The sequence below is a fragment of the Macaca fascicularis genome, chromosome 7 (assembly GCF_037993035.2).
Source record: "Macaca fascicularis isolate 582-1 chromosome 7, T2T-MFA8v1.1".
Lineage (NCBI taxonomy): Eukaryota > Metazoa > Chordata > Mammalia > Primates > Cercopithecidae > Macaca > Macaca fascicularis.
In genome coordinates this window covers 121637756-121654653 of record NC_088381.1, presented here as the reverse complement: position 1 = coordinate 121654653, position 16898 = coordinate 121637756, and the positions used below count along the sequence as shown (strand labels likewise).

The following is a 16898-nucleotide window of genomic DNA, read 5'->3' as shown; positions in this document are numbered from 1 at the left end:
TGTATCATTTTCCAGGCCCTAATATCTGTATTGCTGCAATAGCAACCTAACAGATCCACAGCCTGCACTCCTTTCTGCCATCTTTGCATCTCATGTAAGACATTGCTGTCAGATTTATCCAGAAGCTTGGGATTGATCTGACTACACTTTCGCCTTACAAACTTCAATAGCTCCTTTCTGCCTAATTATTTATGTACAGAATTCTCAGTCTGCCTTCAGGGCTCTCTAGCCAACATCATTTGAGCCTAATCTCCAGCCCCATTCTTACTAAGTTATATGCATCTCCCAATATGTTCTGCAGTTTCTGCTTGACCCTTGCTTAATGCTGTTCCATTTTATTTACTTTTCAACAATGAATTCTCCATATCTTTCAAGGACCATTTCAAAGGCAACCTCTGCAAAAAAGCCTTTCCTGATGCCTCTAGTGGAGATCGTCCTTCATTCCTCCCAAGATGAATCTTTTGTAACACTCGTCTTGCTTTTATTTTCATTGTATGCTGATCTTGAAGGCAAAAATTATGAATAGGACACTTCAATGTCTGCAGATCTGGGTTTTGTAAATGAATCTTTGAGGATCAGAGCTTCTAGCAAAGCCTGTTCTAAATTCTTTTGTTATGACTGACAAGGTATACCCTTATTGAATCCTTCCCTATATTTTGAGTCATCTGGATAAAACATATTATGAACCTTTACAAAAGGATGATAATCACCCACTAAATACTCATCTCTTACTTGACATCAGGATGACCCTTAAAGGTGTGAAGAATTAACTTCCAAACCTAGTTTTCTGAACATAATCCTGTTACAAATAAAATTCCATAAGGATCTTCCTTATCTGGGATAATAGACAAGCAATATTCTTTGAAGCATGGTGGAGCATGTCGATGGTGGACATGTTATGCCTTGCTAGAGGATACAATATTTCTGAAAAAAAATCCTTTTAAAACTAAGTATTCTGATAGTTTTCAAATAATGAAATCTATGAAAATGTGTGAGAAATACCTTTGTTAGATTTTAGCTGCATATGTGCTCCTTTAGATTTTGAAACTTTCAACCTAAAATAGGAGTGCAATATTGCCTTTTTACATTTTTATTATAGAATTCTCTGTGAGTTCTGTGTAGAGGGACCGTGGATGTTGGAACATCCTGTGGCCACTGGGTTCTGCGTTCTGGTATGTAGTTTTCAATTCACAAAACCATTTTTTTTTTTGGAGAACAAAAAATATAGATTTGTGGCCTGTATAATTTGGTAACTATATTCAACAAAGGAAAATGACATCTTGTAGCTTGGACTTGGGAGTCTAAAATTGCAGAAAGATGCAAAGAGAAGAAGGTTCATGGTAAAAATTCAGGCCACTAGCCATTCATTGTTAAGTTTGGGGGCTAGACGACAGTGCTGTGAATATAAATAACTCTCAGGCATGACAACAAGCAATGCCTTCTTGTGCCCAGCATGTATTAAACACCAACATCCCAGTAACAAATCTCACAGTATAGATTTAAACCTCACTCATTTGCTTTCACTCTCCATTTTTCCTCCTCCAAATATACCCGCCATTCACTACTAATAATTCCATGTTAGAAGAGAAGGTTGTAAAGTACTCAGTTAAGGGAACAGGTTTAGAGTCAGACAGACTTGTCTTAAACCTGGCTCTACGATTTTCTAGCTGTATCCTCTTGAACAAATAACTTAACAGGGCTAGGTCTCAGTTTTCTTATATGTAGAATGGGGATACCAATCACATCTTTTTTTTAGAGCTGTGAAATTACATGAAATAATACACAGAACAGTGTGGCGCAAAGAAAGTACTCAATGAATGGCAGCTGCTATTATTATTATTATTAGTTGTCATTTACCTTTACATTTGTAATTGTAAGTAATTTGGAATTAAAAATTTTTGGTTTGGTCTTTAAACCTAAGAACCTACCCACCAGATGAAGTGGGGATATTTTTAAAATTAGAAAGAAAAAAAGCACCCACCAAAATGCATGCAAATTTAGCACACATAGTGTTCTGTAGCACACTTACTGTTCAACTTAGAATATCAATAAACTGTTCTGTAAGGATCATATATATAGCCTCTATCACATAGCTATCTATGATCCCTATAGAACAGTTTATTGATATTCTAAGTTGGCAGATCCCTCATTCATTTCATCAACATTGCCTGGGGCATCTGCCATGTGCTACAAATGTGCTGGTACTGGGACCCATGCCCAAGTATTGTCCGCAGCTTATTTTACCAATTAAGTCCATCTATTTGAATGTTTCCCAACTTGTTTTTCTCATTTAAACTATGCTTAGTTTTGTGGTGTCGCTTGGATTTGGAGATCAAATTTAGAGTTCCCCACTGAGTTTTTGTCTTTGCAGGTAGAAAAACCTTAGTCACCAAAAATAAAGCCAATGAGCTTCATTGACCGTGAATGACCACTGTAGACAAGTCTGGCCCCTCTCCTGGAAGTAGCCTGGAAGATCCCCCTCCGAGCGTCTCAGAAATATGTGGTCTCACACCAAAGTTTCTATGCTTGCATCCTCTGGGGACACAAAAACATGGCCGGGTGAGATGCACTCATGCTCCCTAATATGCTGAGTGTCTCATATTGCAGAGAGAAAGGAGCTGGTGAGGCATGAATCAGCCAGTTTGCAGATGAGCAGTGGCTGGAGCTTCACTGCAATAAAGTGTTAGAATTAATCTTCTTCATCTGTTTTCATTTTGCTAACCCACTACATCAGGCACCACAAAATGTTTATTAATTAAATGTCTCACTCTCTAAAATCTAAAGGGAGGTACTTGGAAAATGGAAAAATGTTCATTTGCAGTGGCGGGGAAAAAGCCAGGGAATAATTAGAGTCTTGAAACTTCTGCAGTTGGAATAACAATAAAGAGAGCAGAGATGACTATAAAATGGTTTGTTCTTGGCATTGCTTAATTGGCCTATTTATTTTTCTGTCTCTGAAGCTGTCTTTAGTGACACCTACTGATAAGCGCCAATCGGAACCATGGCCGAATTCCTTCGGGCTGGACCTGCCAACAAACTGCTCAGCCCTCCAGATGTTGCTGCTTTGTGAGAAATGAGAACTCAATACACCAGGCTCACCCTTCCTCCTGGGGTGAACACAAAGACAGTCAGATATGGAAAATCACTGCTCAGCACCGTGAACAATGTACTCACATGAGGAGTTGGGCCAGTTCTTATTTGTCTTGGTGGAACAGACAGCCATGGAGCCTAATGCAAGAATTTTACCTGGCAACAATTCAAAATGTGACTATACATTGAAATTGTTCAACAAAAGGACTTTTATCTGGGTAAAAGCCCAACAGTGGGTTTAAAGAACTAGCTAGAGAAACTTGTAAAGAGGGTTAAATATGTATCACATATGATTTTACTATACTGAACGTTTCTCCATCTTTTGTGTTTTTCAGATTCCATTCTTTTGTTATGTAACAAATTAGAAAGCTACTACAGTCAACAGTCTCATGGCACATCCTAAGCATCAATGAATAATATTCCATGAGCACTAGCCGTTCTGAGAATAGAACAAAATGAGCTCAAGTGAATCAGTTCTTGTCTTCTAGACCAGAGTGTCCCAGTATTTCTTAGTACAGGACACACTTGTGACCTTGCTGTGAAAAAATAAGAAAATATGTCACCATTCTTTTTTCCTGAGCCAGCCCCTCGTCCAGCTGTCTGTCCGTTCCAAGCCTTCCACCCCCGCCCACATTATGTGTAATCATGCTCCCCATGGGTGCCCGAAAGTAAGGCCAACCTTAAGATATAGTGAGACACCATTTTTCTCATGATATAATCCCCAAAAAAGCCTTTTGGCTAGCTTAATATGGTAAGAGTAATGGATATTGTTGAGTTAAATATTTACTTATGATATTTAGTGTATTAATTTAATCTCATATGATTAAAATCCCATCTTCTGTGTAATGATGTAGTATTTTAGAACGAATTTTTTGAGTTCACATTTGACAAGATCATTTTTATTTGAACTCTTCATGTGCATGGTGGAGACAGGCAAGAAGCATCAGAGCTTTTGTCATTCTGAGAGCTGTTTTTCAAATTGCTTAATACAGTTTTCTAAAGACTGTTGCCTTTACTTCTATTTCATTTTTTGAATCTGAATGTGTAATACTGTTTCTGGAAATTTAGCCCAGCCACATCTACCCATGTGTATAGTATTAAAATTATATTTTTTCTTAAAAAATAAAATCACCCTGTGATCCCTTTAATATAACTATTTAAGTGAATCCTGAAAGTCTCATCAACATGATATCTAATGTATAGAATTGTCAAAGACCTAGGATTAATAACTCAGTCTATAGTAACTTTTCTCCTTTTGAAAATCTGGTCACATTATAATACTTCCACAAACTTCCAAACCTAGAATTGATATCTGTTTTGCTTAATGAATCTCCATCCAATGGCATTTATTGTTCATAATAAAGTCCTTGAAAAGGCATCCACATGCTATGAGATATATGGCAAAGGCTCAAATATGAAGTGACTGTGTTTTAAAAGGTAATGTTTTGAGGAAGCTTTGCCTAATGTTCAGGCATATACAGTGTATTTAGATGTCATTTTACTTTGTGACATCTCTGTTTCCTGCCATGTCTACACTGCATCATCTACGCACCCCAAGTCCCTACTCAGAAGTTGGCAGAAGTGAATATTTCTCTCTGAGGATGATATCATGCCTCTTAGAGTTAGGAGGTACTAGTTAAGAAACAATACTTTAGATGTTCACTGCCTAAGGTAGATTATAGTCACCCCAAATAATTTTATAACAGGACAGATGTAGAGTACAACAAGTAAGAAATGGTATGACACGAATGAATGACGTGAATGAAAATAAAAGAGATCAGTTGAAAGGGTAAAATGAGAACAAAAAAATAGCAGAGATTAATAGACTTGACAGTAAAGTGGAAAGTCTAGTAATTTAAAAAAATGAATATTTAGATAACTTGCTGAGTGAACTGTTTTTAATTTCAGGTGGATGAATATATGAGTAAGTTATTGGGTTAAAGAAAAAGTATTATTATTATTATTATTATTATTATTATTTGTGGTTTAACCCTGGAGGACTTTGTAGACGAAGAGGAATTTTCAGGTTTTCAATGGAGAGAAGTCAGATTGGGTGATTTGTTGTGGAATAGGTCACATAGGAGGTATTATTTATAAACAGTTAAGGAAAAGTTCAAAAGGACTAATGAGAAGGTTAGTTAAAACAAAGCAGCGGCTATACAGAAAAGTAAAAAAGGAGTTGATGAATAGGAGTTGGTAGTTTGTAGGCATTTAAACCTAATGGAAAGGGAAATGAGAAAAATTATTGGGTGGTAAATAAAAGGATCTGTATTTATAAGGATAAGTAAGATGGATAGCTACAGTGATGGAAAATGATGTTGATAGAAGGTGAGTGCTGGGGAAGACCCGAAGGCCATTGGAGAGTAGTGAACAGTCATCCAATTTGGATGGAAGTGATGAAATAGGGCATCAAAGATTCAGACTAAGGTTTGGCTTAGAGGGGAGGATAGCACTTAGGCTGTGAAATTACATTATACTTTTCACATACTCATATGACTAGGTGAATTTGAATTAGATCTAATTATTTGTAACTACTTTGGAGATCCGAAGCTTAAGTCATAGAATGTAGTCAGGCACTGGCATTTAATCATTTTAGTAGTCAGAAGGCACTTAGATTTAACATATTGAGTATATCTTATTTATATGCCTGGCTCTATACTGTGAATAAATAGACCTATATATCATATATCGGAGTCAAATATTGGTATTGCTGATCAATAAGTTTAGGTACCTTCCCGTTTCCTACATTTGGAATATCCATATCTGTGTGTCGTCCAGGGCCCCTCCTTGTTCATAGGTACCTCCCACCTGTGAAAGTCCAGAAGATGCAATACATCTTCCTCTCCTACACACCCAAAGCTGGCTAAACATATGCTTTGTGTCACATCACTTCTTTTGAGCACGTAGTATATGTCAAGTGCTTTGCCCACATTAGATTTCATGGATGCCTCACAATTACTGCAGAAGGTGAGCCCAGCTATTGCAGACAAAGAAAGCAAGGAACAGAGAGATTGGGCAACTTGCCAAAGGTTACACCAAAATTGACACCATTAGAGTGTGGAATTGGGAGTAGAACCCATGGCAAGCTTCATTCTAAAGTTGATTTTCTTCGACCTCACCCTAACTTGCTTTTGTAATTTACATATGTTTATGAGAGTTGACATTTGGAAATAAGGACTCAGTTAATTAATATGATCTATTATAAAAAAGGACAGAATTATAAAAGTGGAAATATTTATTTCCAATTGTCCATATTTTGATATTGTTCTTATTTTATGTAACAATGTTGCTATTTTCTAAGAAGCCCTTTGATGAGAGGAAAAGATCAGATTCTGGCCTAAAACTGGCCTGGACTTTAATCCTGCCCTTATGATGCACCAGATTTCTAACGCTGGTAAAGTCCAAGCCTTTACTTACCATCCAAGCCTTTACTTCTAAAATGATAATAATGGCATTCACATTTTATTTATTTTACACGTTTTAAAATTGTACCTTAACTTCTGGGATACATTTGCGGAACGTGCAGATTTGTTGCATAGGTATACATGTGCCATGGTGGTTTGCTGCACCCATCAATCCATCATCTACATTAGGTATTTATCCTAATGCTATCCCTCCCCTAACCCCCCACCCCCTGACAGGCCCTGGTGTGTGATAGTTCCCTCCCTGTGCCCACGTGTTCTCATTGTTCAACTCCCACTGACGAGTGAGAACATGAGGTATTTGGTTTTCTGTTCCTGTGCCAGTTTGCTGAGAATGATGGTTTCCAGCTTCGTCTATGTCCTTGCAAAGGACATGAACTCATCCTTTATTATGACTCCATAGTATTCCATGCTGTATATGTGCCACATTTTCTTTATCCAGTCTGTCATTGATGGGCATTTGGGTTGGTTCCAAGTCTTCGCTATTGTGAATAGTGCTGCAATAAACATATGTGTGCATGTGTCTTCATAGTAGAATGATTTATAATCCTTTGGGTATACACCTAGTCATGGGATTGCTGGGTTAAATGATATTTCTGGATCTAGATCCTTGAGGAATCTCCACACTATCTTCCACAAAGGTTGAACTAATTTACACGCCCACCAACAGTGTAAAAGCATTCCTATTTCTCCACACTCTCTACAGCATCTGTTGTTTCCTGACTTTTTAACGATCACCATTCTAACTGGCGTGAGATGGTATCTCATTGTGGTTTTGATTTTCATTTCTCTAATGACCAGTGATGATGAACTTTTCTTCATATGTTTCTTGGCCACATAAATGTTTTATTTTGACAAGTGTCTGTTCATATCCTTGGCCCACTTTTTGATGGGCTTTTTTTTTTTTTTTTTTGGTATATTCTTCTGGAGTTTTTATGGTTTTAGGTCTTATATTTAAGTCTTTAATCCATCTTGAGTTAATTTTTCTATAAGGTGTAAGGAAGGGGTCCAGTTTCGGTTTTCTGCATATAGCTAGCCAGTTTTCCCAACATCATTTATGAAATAGAGAATCCTTTCCCCATTGCTTGTTTTTGTCAGGTTTGTCAAAGATCAGATGGTTGTAGATGTGTGGTGTTATTTCTGAGGCCTCTGTTCAATTCCATTGGTCTATATATCTATTTTGGTGCCAGTACCATGCTGTTTTGGTTACTGTAGCCTTGTAGTATAGTCTGAAGTCAGGTAACGTGATGCCTCCAGCTTTGTTCTTTTTGCTTAGGATTGTTTTGGCTATATGGGCTCCTTTTTGGCTCCATATGAAATTTGAAGTAGTTTTTTCAAATTCTGTGAAGAAAGTTAATGGTAGCTTGATGCAGATAGCATTGTATCTGTAAATTACTTTGGGCAGTATGGCCATTTTCACAATATTGATTCTTTCTATCACTGAGCATGGAATGTCTTTCCATTTGTTTGTATCCTCTCTTATTTCCTTGAGCAATGGGATTTCACTCATGATTTGGCTCTCTGTTTGTCTATTATTGCTGTGTAGGAACACTTGTGATTTTTGCACATTGATTTTGTATCTTGAGACTTTGCTGAAGTTGCTTATCAGCGTAAGGATATTTTGGGCTGAGACAATGGGGTTTTCTAAATATACAGTCAGGTCATCTGTAAACAGAGACAATTTGACTTCCTCTTTTCTTATTTGAATACCCTTTATTTATCTTGCCTGATTGTCCTGGTCAGGATATCCAATACTATGTTGAATAGGAGTGGTGAGAGAGGACGTCCTTGTCTTGTGCCAGTTTTCAAAGGGAATGCTTCCATTCAGTATGATATTGGCTGTGGGTTTGTTATAAATAGCTCTTATTATTTTGAGATACGTTCCTTTGATACCTAGTTTATTGAGAGTTTTTAGCATGGGGGTGTTGAATTTTATCAAAGGCCTTTTCTGCATCTATTGAGATAATCATCTGGTTTTTGTCATTGGTTCTCTTTATGTGATGGATTATGTTTATTGATTTGCCTATGTTAAACCAGCCTTGCATCCCAGGGATGAAGCCAACTTGATCGTGGTGGATAAGCTTTGCGATGTGCTGCTGGATTCAGTTTGCCAGTATTTTATTGAGGGTTTTCACATTGATATTCATTAGGGATATTGGCCTGAAATTTTCTTGTTTTGTTTTGTCTCTCCCAGGTTTTGGTATCAGGATGATGTTGGCCTCATAAAATGAATTAGGGAGGAGACCCTCTTTTTCTAATCTTTGGAATTGTTTCAGAAGAAATGGTACCTCTTTGTACCTCTGGTAGACTTTGGCTGTGAATCTGTCTGGTCCCGGGCTTTTTTTTGGTTGCTAGGCTATTAATTACTGCCTCAATTTCAGAACTTGTTATTGCTCTATTGAGGGATTTCACTTCTCCCTGGTTTAGTCTTGGTAGGGTGTATGTGTCCAGGAATTTATCCATTTCTTCTAGATTTTCTAGTTTATTTGCATAGAGGTGTTTATGGTATTCTCTGATAGTAGTTTGTATTTCTGCAAGATCAGTGGTGATATTCCCTTTATCATTTTTTATTGTGTCTATTTGATTCTTCTCTCTTTTCTTCTATATTAGTCTGGCTAGTGGTCTATCTAGTTTGTTAATATTTTCAAAAAACCAGCTTCTGTATTCATTGATTTTTTTGAAGGGTTTTTCATATCCCTATCTTCTTCAGTTCTGCTCTGATCTTAGTTATTTCTTGTCTTCTCCTAGCTTTTGAATTTGTTTGCTCTTGCTTCTCTAATTCTTCTAATTGTGATATTAGGGTGTTGGTTTTAGATCTTTCCTCCCTTCTCTTGTGTGTGATTAGTGCTATAAATGTCCCTCTAAACACTGCTTTAGCTGTGTCCCAGAGATTTTGGGACGTTGTGTCTTTTTTCTCATTGGTTTCAAAGAACTTATTTACTTCTGCCTTCATTTCGTTATTTACCCAGTAGTCATTCAGGAGCAGGTTGTTCAGTTTCCATGTAGTTGTGTGATTTTGAGTGAGTTTCTTAATCCTGAGTTCTAATTTGATTGCACTGTGGTCTGAGAGACTGTTTGTTATGATTTCCGTTCTTTTGCATTTGATGAGGAGTGTTTTACTTCCAATTATGTGGTCAATTTTACAATAAGTGTGATGTAGTGCTGAGAAGAATGTATATTCTGTTGATTTTGGGTGGAGAGTTCTGTAGAAGTCTATTAGGTCCACTTGGTCCAGAGCCAAGTTCAAGTCCTGGATATCCTTGTTAGTTTTCTGTCTCGTTGATCTGTCTAATATTGACAGTGGGGTGTTAAAGCTCCCACTTTTATTGTGTGGGGGTCTAAGTCTCTTTGTAGGTTTCTAAGAACTTGCCTTAGGAATCTGGGTGATCCTGTATTGGGCGCATATATATTTAGGATAGTTAGCTCTTCTTGTTGCATTGATCCCGTTATCATTATGTAATGCCCTTCTTTGTCTTTTTTGATTTGTTGGTTTAAAGTCTGTTTTATCAGAGACTAGGATTGCAACCTCTGCCTTTTTTTTTTTTTTTTTTTTTTGCTTTTAATTTGCTTGGTAAATATTCCTCCTTCCCTTTATTTTGAGCCTATGTGTGTCTTTGCACATGAGATGGGTCTCCTGAATACAGCACTCCATTGGGTCTTGACTCTATCCAATTTGCCAGTCTGGGTCTTTTAATTGGGGCATTTAGCCTGTTTACATTTAGGTTAATATTGTTATATGTGAATTTGATCCTGTCATTATGATGCTAGCTGGTTATTTTGCCCACTAGTTGATGCAGTTTCTTCATAGTGTCAATGGTCTTTACAATTTGGTATGTTTTTGCAGTGGCTGGTACCAGTTTTTCCTTTCCATATTTAGTGCTTCCTTCAGGAACTCTTGTAAGGCAGCCCTGGTGGTGATGAACTCTCTCAGCATTTGCTTGTCTGTAAAGGATTTTATTTTTCCTTCACTTATGGAGCTTAGTTTGGCTGGATATGAAATTCTGGGTTGAAAATTCTTTTCTTTAAAATGTTGAATATTGGCCCCCACTCTCTTCTGGCTTGTAGGGTTTCTGCAGAGAGATCCACTGTTAGTCTGATGGGCTTCCCTTTGTGGGTAGCCCAACCTTTTTCTCTGGCTGCCCTTAACATTTTTTCCTTCATTTCAGCCTTGGTGAATCTGATGATTATGTGTCTTGGGGTTGCTCTTCTCGAGGAGTATCTTTGTGGTGTTCTCTGTATTTCCTGTATTTGAATGTTGGGCTGTCTTGCTAGGTTGGGGAAGTTCTCCTGGATAATATCCTGAAGAGTGTTTTCCAACTTGGTTCCATTCTCTCTGTCACTTTCAGGTACACCAGTCAAACATAGGTTTTATCTTTTCACATAATCACATATTTCTTGGAGGTTTTGTTCATTCCTTCTCATTCTTTTTTCTCTAATCTTGTCTTGATGCTTTATTTCATTAAATTGATCTTCAGTCTCTGATATCCTTTCTTCTTGATGGATTCAGCTATTCATACTGTGTATGCTTCATAAAGTTCTCATGCTGTGTTTTTGAGCTCCGTCAAGTCACTTACATTCTTCTCTACACTGGTTATTCTAGTTAGCAATTTCTCTAACCTTTTTTCAAGGTTCTTAGCTTCCTTGCATTGGGTTAGAACATGCTCCTTTAGCTCGGAGGATTTTATTACCCACCTTCTGAAGCCTACTTCTGTCAATTTGTCAAACTCATTCTCTGTCCAGTTTTGTTCCCTTGCTGGCAAGGAGTTGTGATCCTTTGGAGGAGAAGAGGCATTCTGGTTTTTGGAATTTTCAGCCACTGTGCACTGGTTTTTCCTCATCTTTGTGGATTTATCTACCTTTGGTCTTTGATGTTAGTGACCTTTGGATGGGGTTTCTGTGTGGATGTCCTTTTTGTTGATGTTGATGCTTTTCCTTTCTGTTTGTTAGTTTCCCTTCTAATAGTCAGGCCCTTTTGCTGCAGGTCTGTTGGAGTTTGCTGGAGGTCCACTCCAGACCCTGTTTGCCTGAGTATTACCAGCGGAGGCTGCAGAACAGGAAAGATTGCTGTCTGTTCCTGTCTCTGGAAGATTCATCCCATAGGGGCACCCACCAGATGCCAGCCAGAGCTCTGCCTTATGAGGTGTCTATAGACCCCTGCTGAGAGATGTCTCCCAGTAAGGAGGTGCAGGGGTCAGGGACCCACTTGAGGAGGCAGTCTATCTCTTAGCAGAGTTCAAGCGCTGCACTGGGAGATCCGCTGCTCTCTTCCGAGCCAGCAGGCGGGAATATTTAAGTCTGCTGAAGCTGCGTCCACAGCCACACCTTACCCCAGGTGCTCTGTCCCAGGGAGATGGGAATTTTATCTATAAGCCCCTGAGTGGAGCTGCTGCCTTTCTTTCAGAGATGCCCTGTCCAGAGAGGAGGTATCTGGAGAGGCAGTCTGGCTACAGCGACTTTGCCAAGCTGTGGTGGGCTCTGCCCAGTTGAAACATCCCTGTGGCTTTGTTTACTTTGTTACACTGTGAGGGGAAAACTGCCTACTCAAGCCTCAGTAATGGTGGATGCCCCTCGCCCCACCAAGCTTGAGCATCCCAGGTTGACTTCAGACTGCTGTGCTGGCAGCAAGAATTTCAAGCCAGTTAACTTAGCTTGCTGGGCTCCATGGGGGTGGGATCTGCTGAACTAGACCACTTGATTCCCTGACTTCAGCTCCCTTTCCAGAGGAGTGAATGGTTCTGTCTCACTGGCATTCCAGGTGCCACCAGAATATGAAACAAAACAAAACAAAACTCCTGTAGTTAGCTCAATGTCTGCCCAAACGACCACCCAGTTTTGTGCTTAAAACCCATGGCTCTGGTGGCGTAGGCACCTGAGGGAATCTCCTGGTTTGCAGGCTGCAGAGAGCGTGGGAAAAGTGTAGTATCTGGGCTGGAGTGCACCATTCCTCATGGCACAGTCCCTCAAGGCTTCCCTTGGCTAGTGGAGGGAGTTCCCTGACCCCTTGCCCTTCCTCGGGTAAGGTGATGCCCCACCCTGCTTCAGCTCACCTTCTGTGGGCTGCACCCACTCTCTAACCAGTCCCAGTGAGCTGAGCTGGGTACCTCAGTTGGAAATGCAGAAATCACCCGCCTTTTGTGCTGATCTCACTGGGAGTTGCAGACTGGAGCTGTTCCTATTTGGCCATCTTGCCAGTTACTTGGTATTCACATTTTAAGGACACAAATAAAAAGAATGAAACCAGTTGAAAGGGTAAAACAGAACAAAAAATTAGTAGGGACTAATAGATGTGGCTCAGGATTGAAAAGGGGCATGCAGTAATAATTGTCAGGTTTTCAACTTGGATGACTGGAAAAATATTTTTGCCAGTAACAGAAATAAGAGGAATTGATGACATATTGAGATGCCAAAAACACATGTAGGTGGAACTGGCCACCGAGCCTTGATAAAGTGTCAGAACTACAGAGTTAGTGTAGAATTAATGGTTAGGTTTATTAGAATAGATATTTCTAAAGTGTAAAGACAAAAAAAAAGAAAAAAAGGAAATGAAGGCAGAATCCTGGAGTACACATGAATTTAAGGAACAGAGCAGAAAGAACTAGAAAAGGAGAACAAAAAGAAGTGGTCAGCATGAAAAAGGAAGGATCAGAATGATGAGTGTCACAAAAACAAAGGAGGACTTGGATTCAAGGACTGGATTAGAGTCACCTCTGTCAAGTGACAGAGAGATGAAATTAAGAAAGGTAAGAAAAGCACATGGTGCTGCATATTACAGGTAACAAGGCCAGTGGCCTCACATAAGGTGAAGAAAACATTCCACCAGGTGCTGGAACCTCTTAGTAGCATGAAAGCATGTGAGGAGAATGGTAGAAATCTGAAATTAGTAAAGAGGATGGTATAACAGAATATGGTAGACTTCAATAGGAGAGTTTGCTGAGTGATTAGGGAAACAAATTATGGTTTGAAGCTCTAGACAAGGACGGGGAGAGCATTGGAGGAGACTCAGGTAGCAAGAGCCTCATCTGAGAACTGTAAGAGAAATGATGTCAACTTGAGAAATCAGCATGGGACGAAGGGAACAACTTTAGAAGAGTGGACTCCAGTAACTTGGGAGTTCCACAGGTTGTGATTACATAGGTTAGTAGAGGGTTGGGTCTGGCAGAACTGACAAGGGGAAGTAGCAGACTAAACATCATAGCGGATAGTGGAGGAGGAGCTGGCTGTGAAAGGCCACCCAGGGAAGTGATTATGGATACAGGCATGATGATAGAGCAGGAGTCGGCAACAAGCTGAGGGCAAGCCTTTGGGAAAGAAAGGCAGTGTGACTCGTCCTGATATGACTGCTGGAAGTTTGAGACAGCCTACCCCTGTAAACTTCTCTCCCTAGCTATAAAGTGTTTCTGTAAATGGCATTCTCCCAGCTTCCATGGCAAAGAAAATGGAGGAGGGAGCAATAGTTGCCATGTGGCTACAAACTTCTGCTGAGTCTTTTACTGGGCTTGTAATTTAATATGGCTCTTGAAGACCTTTTACTGGGAGATAAGTTAGAAAGTTGTTCTACTTCTTCTTCTTCTTTTTTTTTTTTTTTTACTGGAATATTCCCCATGGGTTTACAAATTGAGAGACATATAGAAAAATATGATTACAGAATGTTTGGCAAAACTTGGAGACAGACTGCATATAAAAAATGAAGAAAACAGAGGGATTTCAAGGTTACAAGTTTGGAATACTGAGAAGTTAGAGGACGTAATAGGTTGAATGTAATAGGTAAAATAGAAAGATTTAAAGACTGAGAGAAAGGGAATACTTAGGAATTTGGGGGGCCACTTCCTTTTTGACAATAGAACAAGATGGTATAACATTTTTTATAATTTGAATGTCACCCTTACAATTTTTGGCCCATGTCTGCATACTATCTTTGCTCTTGTTTACTTAATTTTTATTGGCTCACTTTTTAAAAATCCTAAATATTTCCTAAGCAGCAATGGAACCTTGAATTCAATAAATAGTTTATATGTTTCCCTAAATGGATATCCATATAGAAATACTAAAGATATTTGTGTCTGAACGTTGGAAAATAGTGTCTTAGCAAATTGGAGAGAAGCTTGAGATAGTGCTTTAGGCCTGAATGTCAATTCAGACATCTTCGATGATAACTAAATGCTTAGAGCAACTAAACAACCTAAGAGAGTTAGTACAGGAGGAAGGGCTTTGGCTTGCAGGATTTCCAAGGCAGTGATCAAGAAGAAACAGGTTATTGGAATGGGAAATAATCCCAGGATCTTCAGGGATAAAAGAGTGTGTGTTTGTGTGTATGTATCAACTTTATCGAAGGCATTTGTGGGAATGGTTTTAGAAGAATAATATGAACAGAACAGAAACAGATCATAGTAAACAAAGAGGAATGCACGAAGTAACCAGACAGTAGAATTTGACTACTCATCCGAGGAAGTGAGTTTTGAAGGTTAGTCTGCAAAGACAGTAATATTTAACATAGTATCATTGTGACAATTAAGTAACATAGTTCATAAAGAGCTTAGCACATAGTATCAACAAATGATAGATCGTGAAAATGAGAATTATAACAAAGTTATAACTGCTTAAAAAAATAGACAGACAAGAGTATATGTTCTAGATACAAGGAGAAAGAACTGGAAAAGTTGCTGCCTGAGAGAGAATATAGGACTATAGCAAATCTCCCTTTAGTGAGGAGGAAAGATATTCTCAATTCAGGTACTTAAAGAGATCAGTATTTCTGGAGATAAAGACATCATCCTTTTCCAGAACTGCAGGGAAGAAGAAGAAAGGGATGGGACAGTCATCTGTCAAAATGGTTGTAGGAGCAGCTTGGGTAGATGGTACTTGAAATTAATTTCTCTGAGGGAGCTTGGGATGAGATAAGGTGAGGGCCCAGTGAGGAAAGAAGGGTGCTCATTCACACTGAACACCCTGGATATATTCTTAGGGACTGGTACTAGGCTAATATCTTAAAACTTTGCACTTGAAGCTGGGCATAGTGGTGCATGCCTGTAGAACCAGATACTCTGAAGCCTGAGGCAGGAGGATATCTTGAACCTGGGAGGTTGAGTCCAGCCTGGGCAGCATAGTAAAATACTGTAAAAACAAATCTGCACTTGACTCAGATTTGGTCATTTGAAACAACCTAATGTGTTATTTGAGGCACTGAAAGGCAAGATCATAATTTCAAATCTAGGGCTAGTTGAGAAGTCACACCCCAAATAACCTCATGAACTTTTAAGGACAGGAATATATTTTGGCTCAAATTTGAGAAATGTATGGCTTTAACTTTCAGAAACTACTTAACAATAACCTTGATGCAGTTAGGGGTGCTTTGGCCATGTTCCATTTGCATGTTTGTGCTGGGTTTGGAAATCTGGGCTGTGTACTCCAGAATCACCCAAACTTCCCAAATGAGATTTAATTCTGGAGAATTTGAGAAGACTTTACATTGCTGGACAAATGTAAACTGGTTCTGCACTCTATGTGGTCTGCATGAAAGTTCCCAGTGGCTGAACTGGGTTTCCCAAGTGTCCAAAACTCCCTGAAAGTCAAACACTGGGGATGGGTTCCTTTAAGGTCAGTCACTACATTTTCATTCCAAAGATTTTCTTGTTCTTGAAAAGGACCAGGCAAAGAGAGGGATCTCTGATCTGGAGCATCTCTCTCTTTGGCCCAGGCACCCATCACCCCATCAGTTTGATTCCTGCTATGTAACCACAAAGACAAGTATGATGAATCTCCTTTTGGAACACAATGCAGTTTGCTTGGATAAACATCCACTTTAGACAAACAATAAAAGCAGCTCAAGTGGGGCCTTGGCTGCTCTCCTGGTGTTACGCTCATGAATATGCCTTTGGTGCTTGGCAGCAAAAATTTTCTGGTTGCACAAAATAGTAAACCACCCTTTGGGAATACCCATCCCTTGTTCTTGTTGTTCAAAACATATTGGAATTTAAGTTGTTAGCCCTAAACAAGACACAAATTTACCCTCTCAATCTCCATTTCTATGTATTGTAAAGGAGGATTTTTTTTTAATCATGGGGGAGAATTCCAAGGGAGCCGATGAAACAGATGCTGTGTAAACACAGTTCTGTTATGTTGAAAGATATATCAGCTCAGCCACGGAACGTGTACTGATCCCTCTGTTAGAAATCATTTATCTTCTCCTCTCCCCTGAACTATTGCTACACTTTGCTTTTTCTTATGGAGTACTGATTTTATCTAGCATTTTATTTATTCATGTGTGTGTGTCTTAATTTCCCTTCTAGTCTGTAATTTTCATAGTGGCATGAACTTTATGTCTTGTTCAACTTTGTTTTCCCTATGATTTCTATACATTTGTATATACACACACATATATTAATATAT

At 38.9% G+C, this 16898-nt stretch overlaps 1 long non-coding RNA gene across 1 annotated transcript in view; it reads left to right on the top strand.

Moving 5' to 3' along the window:
• Window positions 1-5774, top strand: part of LOC135971665 (uncharacterized) — a 31789-nt gene extending 26015 nt beyond the window's left edge. The window contains exon 3 of the long non-coding RNA XR_010587916.2: window positions 2961-5774. This is a non-coding gene — a long non-coding RNA (uncharacterized lncRNA). The remainder of the gene's footprint in view (window positions 1-2960) is intronic.
• The last annotated feature ends 11124 nt before the right edge of the window (window positions 5775-16898 follow it).